Raw genomic sequence first — 16,578 nt, 5'->3', positions numbered from 1 at the left:
TAAGTTAGAGTCCTTTGAAAGATTCAAAGAGTTCAAGCAAGAAGTGGAGAATCAGTTGGGCAGTAACATTAAGATGCTTCGATCTGATTGAGGTGGTGAGTATCTTAGTACAGAGTTCCTTGACTATCTTAAGGAATGTGGGATTATCTCCGAGGACACTACAACTTAATGGTGTGGCTGAGAGGCACAATCGAACCTTATTGGATATGGTTCGTTCGATGATAAGTCAAGCTTCGCTACCAATCTCATTTTGGAGTTATACCTTATAGATTGCCGCCCATATCCTTAATCTAGTTCCTACAAAGCAGGTTGCCAAAACACCTCAAGAGATGTGGGCCGGAAAAGTTCCTAATGTGGACCACATCAAGATTTGGGGTTGCGAGGCGCGAGTCTCACGATAAGCTCGAACCTCGAAGTGAGAGGTGTATTTTCATCGGCTACCCATAGAGATCCTTTGGTTACCTCTTCTACAGACCCAGTGATAATGTGGGCTTTGTAGCAAGGAGAAGAGTCTTTCGCGAGAGATAATTCATGAGCCAAGGAAAAAGTAGGAGGCAAATTGACCTTGAAGAAATTCAAGAGTCAAGTGGTGAAGGAACCTCAAACCCTAGTAATCAACCTGAGGAGGAAACTCTTGTTGATCTGACAGAAGAGTCTGTAAGTCTGAGGCATTCCACGAGAGTTAGGAATGCACCCGAGCATTACTATGGTTTCCATATTACTGCGGAGGGTGATACACTTATCAATGATAACACACTGATAGGCCTGGATAAACCTAGCAGCAATACGGAAGCCATGGCAGGCCCTGAGGCTGCTAAATGGAAAGAGGCTATGGACAGCGAGATACCATCCATGTATGACAATCAAGTTTGGAACTTGGTTGACAATGTACCAGGTCGTAAGACAGTTGGGTGCAAATGAATCTTCAAGAACAAGACTGACATGGATGGTAATGTACACACTTATAAGGCGTGACTGGTTGCAAAGGGCTTTTCTCAAACTCCGAGAGTTGATTATCATGAGACCTTCTCACCAGTAGTGAAGATTAAGTCTATTAGGGTTATGTTATCCATTGTTGCATTTCATGATTATGAAATATGGCAAATGGGTGTCAAAACCGCTTTCCTTAATGGAAAGTTGGCTGAGGATGTTTACATGAGTCAACCAGAGGGTTTTGTCAGTACAGAGTACCCTAATAGAGTGTGTAAGCGTGAGCAATACATCTATTGACTGAAACAAGCACCTCGGATATGAAATCTTTGCTTTGATGAGAAAGTCAAAGAGTTTGGCTTTTCGAGGAGTGAAGATTAATCTTGTGTATATGTTAAGGCTAGTGGGAGTATAGTCAGTTTTTGGTACTATATGTGGATGACATACTACTCATAGGAAATGACATCCCAACTCTGCAGGAAGTTAAGTCCTGGCTTGGGAAGTGTTTTGCTATGAAGGAACTTGGAGAAGCTGCCAATATCATAGGGATAAGGTTCTTGAGATACTGGACAAGAATACTAATTGGACTTAGTCAAAGTACATACTTGGATAACATGCTGAAGAGGTTCAGCATGCAAGATTCCAAGAAAGGAGAGTTACCCATCCAAAGTAATGTCAGATTGAGTAAGACTCAGAGTGCGAGTACCGAGGCAGAGATAGCAGAAATGAGTCGAGTACCATATGCTTCCGCTGTAGGCTTGATCATGTATGCCATGACTTGTATTCGTCCTGATGTGGCGTTTATGTTGAGCATGGTCAACAGATATCAAGGGAACCCTCACAAGGCTCACTAGACTGTGGAAAAGAACATTCTCAAGCACCTGTGGAGAGCTAAGGACTGGGTCCTTACCCTTGGTGGGAGTGATGACTTGAGAGTATTGGGGTATAGTGATGCTAGCTTTCAGACTGATAAGGATAATTTTCGCTCTCAGTCAGGCTGGGTCTTTACCTTAAAAGGAGGAGCGATTTCATAGAAAAGTTCCAAGCAGGAGACAGTGGCTGATTCAACTTGTGAATCAGAGTATATAGCGGCAAGAGAGGTAGCAAAGGAGGCTATATGGCTAAAGAACTTCATTGGAGACCTTGAAGTTGTACCAACTATAAAGGAGCCAATAGAGATTTTTTGTGATAGTGAAAGTGCAGTTGCCTTAGCAAAGGAACCAAGGGATCACGGGAGATCTAGATACATCGAAAGAAAATATCATTTCATCAGACATCGAATAGAAGAAGGACTCCTCGTGGCAAAGAGGGTATCATCGGATGAGAACCCGACAGATCCCCTCACGAAGGGACTGGGCAGGGTTAAGCATCATCAGCATGCAAGGCGTATAGGGCTGATGGATGATATTAGTTTTAGTAGTTATATGGCTTATGAAATGTGTAAAGTGTAATTAACATTTGATGATGAATAAAAGTTGTATTTATTTATGAGTAAAGTGTTGCTATGTTTTGTCAATCATTTACTATTGTTCCATTTTGCATGTTTTGACTTCCAGAATAATGATGTTTTATATATCATATTATTCGAATTCTCCACAGTCGGTCATATGTTGGAAGTAGGTATGAATCAAGACTATCATGATTTGGTTGTAGAGGTCTAAGATGTTGGACATGGCTACAACACTCATGAGTGCTCATAAGTTATGAGTATTAGATTCAACCCACGCTCACTGGTATCACTTCATGGAATTTATCTCGAGTGATCGTGAGATGGTAATATCATATAAGTCTTCAAACCTGGAGATATGACTTGTTTCCTATGAGTTGGTTATGCATTGATTGTACGAAAACACATTGGTAACTCGATGTTATAAAACATGCCTTTGTGTATGATTCAACAAATAGTAGAACAAGCATACGAGTCGAAGTTTATCTATTTCTTCTTGGATTAGAAGTGATATCTGGGCCCCTTGATGATTTTGTGTTGACCCATGTACCGGGCCCAGTCAGAACTAAGTTGATGTGTTTAATTAAGTTCTATGTCAAACAAATTAGGAAATCGAGAAGCAAACTGCTGGACAATAAGTAAGACGTTGTTCCATATATTTGTTCGGCTGATATCTAGAAAAGAGGATTATATGGTCACTTATCTTAAATGGCGTATCATCATCATCTCAGTTCCGCGAGACCTTGAAAGAGCTACGATTGATGATCGGTTCCTAAACTCATTCTTGCAGTTATAGTTATTAGACTTATCCAAGTGGGAGACTGTTGGATTAGGTGTCTAAGTTCATAACTATTTCTGGAATGTACTTGACCCGATTAACATGGTCCATTTGGGTTGCGTGGCATCATGCATTTGGATATACTAAAATGAGAGAAATAACACTTAAGGTTTATTAATATATTATAATTTCTAATATATTAATAGTATTATTTAATTAGTATTGATCAAGAATTAATTTGGAATTAATTAAGTGATCAAAAGAAGATTAATTAAATATATGGGTTAACTGTGTAAATCACCCATACTTGTATATGTTGGGTCTTGAGCATTCTAACACTCCTAAGTGTACATGCAACACTAAATACTTTGGATCTATGTTTTCTCTATTATACATGCGAATATGATTATTCCAAGGTATTACACTATCTAGCATACAATATTTGATACTTGGGTAATAAAAACAAGTTAGAAGACATACCTTTCATGTAGCTTGATTCCTTGTAGCTCAAGATCCTAGTGCCTTAAGTGTGACACCTAAAATGGTTCACACAACATCACCAACATATGGAATAACCATGAGAAGAAGACACATGAACTCTAGAAATCGGCTTGCCATCTTGTGTATACACTAGTGCTCATTTCACCAACCAATGGGGTCTTTATATAGTGTGGGTATTAGGGTTACACCATGTAACTAATGACTTTACCCATTCCTTATGCTCCATGGGTTTTAACCTCATGGAGTTGATGGGTTTTGAGCATTCTAACACTTCCTAAGTGTACATGCTGTAACAGCCCGGATTTCCAGGTATCTTTATTGTTTATGATTTTGGTGTTTTGAGAGGGGACTCGGCGAGTTGGAGCTCAGACTCGCCGAGTAGGGACGCGATTATGGACGCGGGATTCGCCTGGATTCGGCGAGTCCAGGATATGGACTCGGCGAGTCCGCGCTGTTTAATGAAAACCCTAATTTCTCGGGTTTGGGACCTATTTAAAGGGCCTTATGGCCGGCATTTGTACCCAGCAGTCCATAGAGAGAAACCCTAGAGTGCTTTAGCGATTTGAGAAAGTGAGGAAGCATTTCTTGACCTTTGTGTATTGTTTAGCAAAGAAGAGGGAGGTTCTAGCCAAGAGGAAGCAAAGGAGGTTGCTATTCCGTGGATTTGAAGCTTAGATCATCGATCTAAAGGTATGAATTCGGCTCATCTTCTGTTTTGTGAAGTATATTTGAGTTTAGGGCTTCTTGTGGCCTTTGTTGGGTTGATTTGATGGCCAAATAGTCCCTTGCTAGTGATGAGGCTTTGGATCTGGATCCATAGAGGTCCAGAGAGCCTCATTCATCAAGCTTTATGAAGAACAATGGAGGTTATGACCTTGAGTTGTGATATTTGTTGATAATTCTTCATTTATGGACACATAGAGGTTGTATGTACACCAAGTTTGGGGCTTTACGTGGTGAATCAGTCTAGGAAGGCCAGATCTATGAATTGATAGAACAGATATGACCTTAGAAGCGAGTTTGAGTGATTGCATGGCATGGACTCGCCGAGTCCGATGAGCAGACTCGGCGAGTAGCTTGAAGATTGCCTTGCTTCGGCCAGGGAGTCGTCCAGTCGAGTCGTGGGTTGACTCAGTGAGTCAGGGCGAGTAGGGAAGGGTGGTCAAGAGGACTGAGTCGAGCTGGGACTCGTCGAGTTGTTCTTGAGACTCGGCGAGTTGAGTCGGGGTGGCCCCGCGATTCTTCCAGGTGGGACTCGTCGAGTCAGGGGGAGTACTCGATGTGTAAGAAGGGAATCCTAGAGAGTTGGTGAAAACGTCTAGACTCACCGAGTTGCCCTCGTGCACTCGCCGAGTCCGGTCAAAATTGACCGTTGACCGTTGACCAGAGTTGACCTGTGTTGACTTCTTATGGATAGTCAACCTTAGAGATAAAAAGTGTTAATTAGAGACATATGATGTTATAGGAGGATTATAGCTCGGAGGATCGGGCACGAGGAATTTCAGGATTTGTGAGTCATCGAGATATGCGAGGTGAGTCTTCTCACTATACTTTACCTTGAGTAGGTAACCAGAGTTATGTGATAGAGTATTGTATGCTATATGTTGTATTGCATTATTTCTATGTGATTATGCTGTGCATGTTTACAAAGTCGGAACCGGAAGGTTCCTAGAGTTAGAACCTGAGGGTTCACAGAGTTTGGGTGCACAGACCCATAGAGTTATAGCCTCGAGTGGCTAATATGTGTTTTATGTGTGGTATTTTGGGGAACTCACTAAGCTTTGTGCTTACAGTGTTAGTGTTGTTGTTACAGGTACTAGCGATGACCGTGGGAAGGCGCCGGCTTGATCCGTACACACGCATGGGATTTTGTTATACTTGTGATCTTGGGATTTTGTACAATGTAAATTGGGATTTAAACTTGATGATTTTATGAAAAGTTAATGGGAAATGTTTTTATAAATTGTGAAAAATTATTTTGAAATTCACGGTGTTACAAGTTGGTATCAGAGCCTTGGTTTGAGGGATTCAAGTACACCTTCGGGCGTATTTGAACTCAAACTGAGGATTTGTGATATATTTACAAAAAGAGTAAAAGATTTTTGAAAAACGCAGAGCAAGAGATGTGTGTACGATCAGTCAGCGCCCGAACGGTGATTTCCCAAAATATCTATTAGAGAGTGGTCTACGCATGATAGAGTACTTGAGACTTGGGATCCGAAGAGGAGGACTTGGAGTGTATTCTGGTGCGGTGTGGACAGTAGTATTGGGCCCGTACTACTGGAAGCACCGGAGCGGTGTGCAGCCCAAGTAAGAATCTTTGGAATACCAAGAATCAAGGAGGAAAGAGTTGTCGAGTGTGAGTATGCTCGTGTGGATTCTGATTTTCGTATGCTGTATTTCAGAGGTAGATCATGGTGAGGACACGTTTGATGCCTGAGAGCAGTGGTACCAGTGAGGAGGAGATCCGCCGGATCATCCAGGAGGAGGTGGCTACGGCCATCAGGGCGGAGATACCGGAGATGTTTGGGTCTATAAAGACCACACTGATTGAGACGTTTGATGAGCGTTATGCCGCTTTTTCTGAGGCTGCTGTTGCAGCGGCTACCGCAGCGATTGCTGCTGCGAGGCCGCAGGGTGGTGATGCGTTGCTGTTTCGGGAGTTCAGCAACACCAAACCACCAGAGTTTGATGGGACTCAGGATCCGGTGGCAGCTATGAGGTGGATATCTGATATTGAGGGGTGTTTCTTCACTTGCTCTTCTCCTGAGCATTTGAAGGTTCGGTTCGCGCTGAACCAGCTTCGCTTGGGAGCGAAGGACTGGTGGAAGTTTGTAACGGCGCACTATACGCCTGCTGAGCTTTCTGCGGTGACCTGGGAGAGGTTCACTACCATGTTCCGGGATGAGTACGTTCCCCAGGTGGAGAGGGAGCGTTTGGCACAGGAGTTTCTGACCCTCAAGCAGGGTACTGAGTCAGTTACAGCGATCACGAGGATGTTCCATGAGAGGGCGATGTTCTGCCCTGAGCATGTGTCCACTGAGCAGGCACGTATGAGCCGCTACTTGAGCATTTTGAGGCGGGATATTTGGGAGTTCGCTGTGAACTCCTCGTACCGGACATTTGTTGAGCTTCAGGCAAATGCCCGGAAGAGGGAGATTGAGCTTGAGACTCAGGCCAGGGAGGAGGCGGAGTCTCAGGGGAGGGATCGGCGAACGGCACAGTCTCAGCCGGCAGCCAAGCGGGCCAAGCCCGCTGATCCCAAACCAGGGAACCAGAAGAGCCGCACTTGCGGGAAGTGCGGCAAGGGTCATGATGGAGTCTGCCGAGCGGGATCTTGCTACAAATGTGGCAAGGAGGGGCATATGGCCAAGGACTGCCCCAAGGGGTTTGCAGTGTGTTTTCACTGCAACCAGACTAGACACCGGAAAGCCGAGTGTCTGCAGTTGCGCGGAGCATCTCAGGGATCTGCTCCTGCTGCCATCAGAGCTACAGAGAGTCGGCCTGTGAAGGCCGAGGCGCCGAGAGCTCGAGGGAGAGCTTTTCAGCTGACTGCGGAGGAGGTCCGCGCTGCGCCCGATGTTGTGGCTGGTATGTTTCCTTTCATGTATTTATTTTGATGTTGAGATATTATTCTTATATTATGTTATGCGTAGGTACTTTCCTTGTGAACTCTGTACCTGCTTTAGTGTTATTTGACTCGGGTGCGAGTCGGTCTTTTGTATCATTGGCCTTTAGTCAGCATATCAGTGTTAGTCGTGAGACATTGAGTCGGCCTCTGAGAGTTTCCATAGCTGACGATAGAGTGATTTGTGCCACGGAGGTTCTCCGGAGATGTGTATTAGAGATTTTCGGGGTTGAGTTTCCGATTGATCTGATTCCTATTGCGATGGGTGATGTATGTGTCATTGTGGGCATGGACTGGTTGAGCCGATTCGGCGCAGTTATCGACTGTGAGCGTCAGCTGGTGACCATACGAGACCCTAGTGGGGGAGTTCTTTCAGTATACGGTGAGGGTACTCGTTCAGGATCAGCTTTTTGTTCGGCCGCTAGGGCGAGGCAGTGTCTACAGCAGGGCTATAAGGGTTTTGTGGCGTATGTGATGGATACGCGGGTGGCTTCCGAGAGACCGAGTTCAGTTGAGGAGGTTCCGGTGGTGCGTGAGTTTCCAGATGTTTTTCCCGAGGAGTTATCGGGTGTGCCTCCTGTGAGGCAAGTGGAGTTTAGTATTGATTTGGTTCCGGGGGCCGCACCTATCGCTAGGGTGCCTTATCGTCTTGCACCTCCAGAGATGCAAGAGTTATCCTCGCAGCTTCAGGAGCTGCTGGGGAAGGGGTTTATTCGGCCGAGCAGCTCACCGTGGGGAGCGCCTATCCTGTTCGTCAAGAAGAAGGATGGTCCACACCGAATGTGCATTGACTACCGGGAGTTGAACAAGCTAACGGTCAAGAACCGTTACCCGTTACCGAGGATCGACGATTTATTTGATCAGTTGCAGGGAGCATCTTGGTTCTCCAAGATCGATTTGAGGTCGGGATATCATCAGGTGAGAGTGCGGGATGAGGACGTCCAGAAGACAGCGTTCAGGACGCGGTATGGGCATTATGAGTTTGTGGTGATGCCTTTTGGGCTCACCAATGCCCCGGCGGTGTTCATGGATCTCATGAACAGGGTATGCAGGCCGATGTTGGATCGGTCGGTGATTGTATTTATCGATGACATTCTAGTATATTCGAGATCTAGAGAGCAGCATGAGGAGCATTTGAGGGAGGTCCTCGGGGTTTTGAGATCGGAGAAGCTTTATGCAAAGTTCTCCAAGTGTGATTTCTGGTTGCGGGAGGTCCAGTTCCTAGGACATCTTGTTAACCAGGAAGGGATTCTGGTCGATCCGGCCAAGGTTGAGGCGGTGATGAGTTGGGAGGTGCCGAAGTCACCATCTGAGATCAGGAGTTTCCTTGGGCTGGCAAGGTATTATCGGAGATTTATCAAGGATTTCTCCAAGATCGCAGTGCCACTCACCAGATTGACCCGGAAGGGTGTTGCATTCTCATGGGGTCCCGAGTAGCAAACCTCCTTTGAGACACTTCGCCAAAGGTTGTGCGAAGCCCCGGTATTAGCTCTCCCGGAAGGGATGGAGGATTTTGTAGTATATTGTGATGCATCGATTTTGGGGCTGGGTGCGGTGTTGATGCAGAGGGGTCATGTGATAGCATATGCATCGAGGCAGCTGAAGCCTCATGAGACGAGATATCCCACGCATGATCTAGAGCTAGGGGCAGTAATGTTCGCCCTCAAGATTTGGCGTCACTACTTGTATGGGGTTCGGTGTACGATATACACGGACCATAAGAGTTTGAAGTACTTGATGGATCAGCCCAACCTAAATATGCGACAGAGGAGGTGGTTGGATGTGGTCAAGGATTATGATTGTGAGATCTTGTACCACCCAGGCAAGGCTAATGTGGTAGCCGATGCGTTGAGCCGCAGGGCGGAGAGCACACCACTGCGAGATGTATGCTTGAGGTTGACCGTGATAGCTCCGGTATTGGATGCTATTCGTGGGGCACATGCCGAGGCTGTGCAACCGGGGATGCAGAAGAGGGAACGGGTCGTTGGTTTGGTTTCAGAGTTTGTTACGGATGGTCGAGGGCTTATGACTTTTCAGGGTTGGATTTGGGTACCGTTTGTGGGCGGTATGCGTGCTACTTTGATGGAGGAGGCCCATCGGTCGAAATTTTCGATCCATCCGGGGGCCACGAAGATGTATTTGGATTTGAGGAAAGAGTATTGGTGGCCCTGTATGAAGAGGGACGTCGCCTGGTTTGTCGAGAGGTGCTTGACCTACCGCAGGGTTAAGGCCGAGCACCAAAGACCGCATGGCAAGTTGCAGCCATTGGAGGTTCCCGAATGGAAGTGGGAGCAGATCACGATGCATTTCATCACCAAATTGCCGAGGACTGCCAGAGGAGTTGATGCAATTTGGGTGATTGTGGACAGGTTGACGAAGAGCGCTCACTTCCTCGCCATCAGTGAGAGTTCTTCAGCGGAGAAGTTAGCGGAGATATATGTGAGAGAAGTGGTATCTCGGCATGGGGTGCCGATCTCGATTGTTTCGGACCGTGATGTGCGTTTCACTTCCAGATTCTGGCAAAATTTCATGAGGAGTTGGGTACTAGATTGCATTTTAGTACCGCATATCATCCCTAGACAGACGGCCAGAGTGAGCGGCCGATTCAGACGCTCGAGGACATGCTTCGAGCATGTGTGTTAGATTTCGGGGGTAGCTGGGATGCGTATTTACCCTTGGTAGAGTTTTCCTACAACAACAGCCATCATTCGAGCATTGGTATGCCACCCTTTGAGTTGTTGTATGGTAGGAGGTGTCGACCCCCCATTTGTTGGGGAGAGGTTGGGCAGAGAGTGATGGGCTGTACAGAGATCGTGCTTCAGACGACAAAGCAGATTCAGCAGGTCAGACAGAGGTTATTGACCGCCAGAGCCAACAGAAGAGTTATGCAGACCGACGCCGGTCCGAGCTTGAGTTTCAGGTCGGCGACTTCATTCTCCTGAGGGTCTCTCCTTGGAAAGGAGTGATTCGATTCAGGAAGAGGGGCAAATTGGGACCCTGGTATATTGGGCCATTTCGTGTGATTGCGAGGGTAGGCCGGGTAGCCTATCGTTTGGAGTTGCCAGCAGAGTTGGGGCAGATCCACGACACTTTTCATGTGTCGCAATTGAGGAAGTGTGTAGCGATGAGTCGACAGTGGTTCCATTAGAGGATATTCAGGTGGATGCGAGCCTGAATTATGCCGAGAGGCCAGTGGCCATCAGAGATCGGAAGATCAAGGTTCTGAGGAACAAGGAGGTACCCCTTGTGTTGGTTCAGTGGCAACACCTGAAGGGATCAGAGATGACCTAGGAGCCTGAGCGTGAGATGCGGGAGCAGCATCCGGAGCTATTTTCAGAGCGAGACTTCGAGGGCGAAGTCTAGTTCTAGTGGGGGAGAATTGTAACAACCCGGATTTCCAGGTATCTTTATTGTTTATGATTTTGGTGTTTTGAGAGGGGACTCGGCGAGTTGGAGCTCAGACTCGCCGAGTAGGGACGCGATTCTGGACGCGGGATTCGCCTGGACTCGGCGAGTCCAGGATATGGACTCGGCGAGTCCGCGCTGTTTAATGAAAACCCTAATTTCTCGGGTTTGGGACCTATTTAAAGGGCCTTATGGCCGTCATTTGTACCCAGCAGTCCATAGAGAGAAACCCTAGAGTGCTTTAGCGATTTGAGAGAGTGAGGAAGCATTTCTTGACCTTTGTGTATTGTTTAGCAAAGAAGAGGGAGGTTCTAGCCAAGAGGAAGCAAAGGAGGTTGCTATTCTATGGATTTCAAGCTTAGATCATCGATCTAAAGGTATGAATTCGGCTCATCTTCTGCTTTGTGAAGTATATTTGGGTTTAGGGCTTCTTGTGGCCTTTGTTGGGTTGATTTGATGGCCAAATAGTCCCTTGCTAGTGATGAGGCTTTGGATCTGGATCCATAGAGGTCCAGAGAGCCTCATTCATCAAGCTTTATGAAGAACAATGGAGGTTATGACCTTGAGTTGTGATATTTGTTGATAATTCTTCATTTATGGACACATAGAGGTTGTATGTACACCAAGTTTGGGGCTTTACGTGGTGAATCAGTCTAGGAAGGCCAGATCTATGAATTGATAGAACAGATCTGACCTTAGAAGCGAGTTTGAGTGATTGCATGGCATGGACTCGCCGAGTCCGATGAGCATACTCGGCGAGTAGCTTGAAGATTGCCTTGCTTCGGCCAGTGAGTGGTCCAGTCGAGTCGTGGGTTGACTCAGTGAGTCAGGGCGAGTAGGGAAGGGTGGTCAAGAGGACTGAGTCGAGCTGGGACTCGCCGAGTTGTTCTTGAGACTCGGCGAGTTGTGTCGGGGTGGCCCCGCGATTCTTCCAGGTGGGACTCGTCGAGTCAGGGGGAGTACTCGACGTGTAAGAAGGGAATCCTAGAGAGTTGGTGAAAACGTCTAGACTCGCCGAGTTGCCCTCGTGCACTCGCCGATTCCGGTCAAAATTGACCGTTGACCGTTGACCAGAGTTGACCTGTGTTGACTTCTTAGGGATAGTCAACCTTAGAGATAAAAAGTGTTAATTAGAGACATATGATGTTATAGGAGGATTATAGCTCGGAGGATCGGGCACGAGGAATTTCAGGATTTGTGAGTCATCGAGATACGTGAGGTGAGTCTTCTCACTATACTTTACCTTGAGTAGGTAACCAGAGTTATGTGATAGAGTATTGTATGCTATATGTTGTATTGCATTATTTCTATGTGATTATGCTGTGCATGTTTACAGAGTCGGAACCGGAAGGTTCCTAGAGTTAGAAACTGAGGGTTCACAGAGTTTGGGTGCACGGACCCATAGAGTTATAGCCTCGAGTGGCTAATATGTGTTTTATGTTTTGTATTTTGGGGAACTCACTAAGTTTTGTGCTTATAGTGTTAGTGTTGTTGTTACAGGTACTAGCGATGACCGTGGGAAGGCGCCGGCTTGATCCGTACACACGCATGGGGTTTTGTTATACTTGTGATCTTGGGATTTTGTACAATGTAAATTGGGATTTAAACTTGATGATTTTATGAAAAGTTAATGGGAAATGTTTTTATAAATTGTGAAAAATTATTTTGAAATTTACGGTATTACACATGCAACCCTAATAACCTTGGATCTATGTTTGTCTAATAATCATGCAAAGTTGTTTTCCAAGGTTATGAACCTATCTAGCATACATGGGGTAAAATGTTCTTTGTATAAAAGATAGAACTACATACCTTGTTGTTGAAAGTGTTTCTTGAAACCTTGTGAGCCTAGCACCTCAAGTGTGATGCCTCAAATACTTCACACAACACCAAATGCAAAGAATAAACTTGAGAGAATACTCTAACACATGCAAAATCGGCCAATCCCTCTTGCTTCTTAGTGTAGCCAATTTTGGGGAGAGTTACATTGCTTATATAGTGTGTTGCATTAGGTAAAAGCTAATGTTCCATGACTCTTCATTTCTTAATCCATGGGTTAACTCCATGGAGCATCCATGGAGCATCCTATGGGTGGAACCCAACTTGATAATCCATGGAGCCTCTTAGCCCATTATATAAGATATGGAAGATTTACATAATCTACCCATATATTTAATTAGTTATCTTTTGATCACTTAATTAATTCTAAATTAATTCTTGATCAAAACTAATTAAATAATATTATTAATATATTAGAATTTATAATATATTAATAAACCACATGTGTTATTTCTCTCATTTAGTTTATCCAATTGCATGGCGCCATGCAACCCAAATGGACCTCGCCGTGTCAGGTCAAGTACTTACCAGAAATAGTTATGGACTTAGACACCTTATCCAACAGTCTCCCACTTGGATAAGTCTAATAACTATAACCGCAAGACTTCAGGAACCGATCGACAATCGTAGCTCTTTCAAGGTCTCTCGGAACTGAGAAGATGTTGATACGCCATCTAAGATAAGTGATCATATAATCCTCTGTTCTAGGTATTAGCCGGACAATTACACGGAACAATGTCTTACTTATTGTCCACCAATTTGTTTCCCGATTCCCGATTTGTTTGAAAGAACTTAATTGAACACATCAACTTAGTTCTGACCGGGCCTGGTACATAGGTCAAAACAAAATCATCGAGGGGCCCAGATATCAGCTTCTAATCCAAGAAGGAACAGATAAACTTCGACTCATATGTTTGTTCTACTTTTAGTTGAATTATACACAAAAGCACGTTTTATAACATTGAGTTACCAATGTGGTTTCGTACAATCAATGCATAATCAATTCATAGGCAACAAATCATATCTCTAGGTTTGAAGACTTATATGATAATACTGTCTCACGATCACTCAAGAGAAAATTCCATGAATCGATTCCAGTGAGCGTGGGTTGATTCCAATACTCATAACTTATGAGCACAAATGAAGTGTTATCTTGTATCCTGACACCTACAACCAACTTCATGACAATCTTACTTCATATCTACTTCCATCATATGACTAACTATGGAAAATTTGAATAATATGTAAAACCACAACATACTATTCTAGAAGTCAAAACATGCAAAAAGAAATTATAGTAAACGATTGACAAAAGATAGTAACACTTTACTCATAAATAAACACAACTTTTATTCATCATCAAATGTCAATTACACTTTACAAATTTCATAATTTATCTATCTACTAAAACTTATATCATCCTTCAGCCCTATGCTCCGAGCATGCTTGAGATGCTTAACCCTACTCAGTCCCTTCGTAAGGGGATCTGATGGGTTCTCATCCGATGATACCCTCTTTGCCACGAGGATTCATTCTTCTATGCGATGTCTGATAAAACGATATTTTCTGTCGATGTGTCTGGATCTCCCGTGATCCCTTGGTTCCTTGGCTAAGGCAACAACACTTTCACTATCACAGAAAATTTCCATGGGCTCCTTTATAGATGGTACTACTCCAAGGTCTCAATGAAGTTCTTCAGCCATATAGCCTCTTTTGCTGCCTCGCTCGCTGCTATATACTCTGATTCACAAGTGGAATCAGCCACTGTCTCCTGCTTGGAACTCTTCCAAGTGATTGCTCCTCCGTTTAGGGTGAAGACCCAGCCCGACTAAGAGCGAAACTTATCCCTATCAGTCTGGAAGCCAGCATCACAATACCCTACAACTCTCAAGTCATCACTCCCACCGAGGGTAAGGACCCAGTCCTTAGTCCTCCGTAGGTACTTGAGGATATTCTTTACCGCAGTCCAGTGAGCCTTGCCAGGGTTCCCCTGATACCTGCTAACCATGCTCAAGGCAAAGGCTACATCTGGTCGAGTACAAGTCATAGCATAAATGATCGAGCATACTGCCGGAGCATAAGGTACTCGACTCATTTCTGCTATCTCAGCCTCAGTACTAGGGGTTTGTGTCTTACTCAATTTGGCATTACTCTGGATGGGTAACTCTCCTTTCTTGGAGTTCTGCATGCTGAATCTCTTCAACACCTTGTCCAAGTAGGTACATTGACTAAGTCCAATTAGTCTTTTACTCCGGTCTCTCAAAATCCTTATCCCTAGAATATAGGTAGCTTCTCCTAGGTCCTTCATAGAGAAACACTTCCCAAGCCTGGACTTAACTTCCTGCAAAGTTGGGATGTCATTTCCTATGAGTAGTATGTCATCCACATACAATACCAAAAAGCTAACTATACTCCCACTAGCCTTGACATACACACAAGATTCATCTTCACTCTTAGAAAAGCCAAATTCCTTGACTTTCTCATCAAAGCATAGATTCCATCTGCAAGGTGCTTTCTTTAATCCATAAATGGATTTCTCAAGCTTACACACTCTATTAGGGTACTCGTTACTGAGAAAACCTTTTGGCTGACTCATGTAAACATCTTCAGGCAACTTTCCATTAGGGAAAGCGGTTTTGACATCCATTTGCCATATTTTATACTTATAAAATGCAGCTATGGCTAACATAACCCTAATAGACTTAATCTTGGCTACTGGAGAAAAAGTCTCATCATAATCCACTCCAGGAGTTTGAGAGAAGCCCTTTGCAACCAGTCGATCCTTATAAGTGTGTACATTACCATCCATGTCAGTCTTCTTCTTGAAGATCCATTTGCACCTTAAAGTCTGACGAACTGGTACATTCTCAACCAAGTTCCAAACTTGATTGTCATAAATGGATTGTATCTCGCTATCCATAGCCTCTTTCCATTTAGCAGACTCAGGGCCTGCCATGGCTTCCGCGTAGCTATTAGGTTCATCCGGACCTACTAGTGTCTCATCGCTAATAAGTGTCTCACCTTCCGCAGTAATATGGAAACCATAGTAATGCTCAGGTGCATTCCTAACTCTCGTGGAACGCCTTAGAGGTACAGACTCGTCAATTGGCTCAACAGGAGTTTCCTCCTCAAGTTGAGGGTTAGGGTTTGAAGTTCCTTCACCACTTGACTCTTGAAGTTCTTCAAGGTCAATTTGCCTCCCACTGTCTCCTTGGCTTATAAACTCTCTCTCTCTCTCTCTCTCTCTCTCTCTCTCTCAAGACTCCTCTTCTTGCTACAAAGACCACATTATCACTAGGTCTGTAGAAGAGGTAACCAAAGGATCTTTGTGGGTAGCCGATGAAAATACACCTCTCGCTTCAGGGTTCTAGCTTATCATGAGACTCGCGTCTCATAAAAGCCTTGCAACCCCAAATCTTGATGTGGTGTAGTTTGGGTACTTTACCATTCCACATATCGTGAGGAGTTTTGGCAACTTTCTTTGTAGGGACTAGATTAAGGATATGGGCGGCAGTCTCTAAGGCATACCCCCAGAATGAGATTTTTAGCGAAGCTCGAATCATCATGGAACGAACCATATCCAACAAGGTTCGATTACGCCTCTTAGCTACACCATTCAACTGCGGTGTCGTGGGAGGTGTCAATTGTGAGACAATCCCACATTCCCTAAGATAGTCGAGGAAATCTGAAATAAGATACTCACCACCTCGATCGGATCGAAGCATCTTAATGTTCCTACCCAATTGATTCTCGACTTCCTGTTTAAATTCCTTAAACCTTTCGAAAGTCTCTGACTTATGCTTGATTAAGTAGACATATCCATATCTACTGTAATCATTAGTAAAAGTCAAATAATAACGATTAGCATCCCTTGTGGCATGTTTGAATGGTCCACACACATACGTGTGTATAAGATCCAACAAACCTTCACCCCTCTCACAAGAACCTATGAAGGGTGACTTTTTCATTTTTCCAAGTAAGCATGATTCGTAACTATCATCTGACTTTAGGTCAAATGACTCCAAGACTCCATCCTTTTGGAGTTGGCCT

Source organism: Lactuca sativa, chromosome 1 (genome assembly GCF_002870075.4).
Source record: "Lactuca sativa cultivar Salinas chromosome 1, Lsat_Salinas_v11, whole genome shotgun sequence".
Lineage (NCBI taxonomy): Eukaryota > Viridiplantae > Streptophyta > Magnoliopsida > Asterales > Asteraceae > Lactuca > Lactuca sativa.
The sequence above is the reverse complement of the archived record's forward strand: the minus strand, read 5'-3'. Positions refer to the sequence as shown.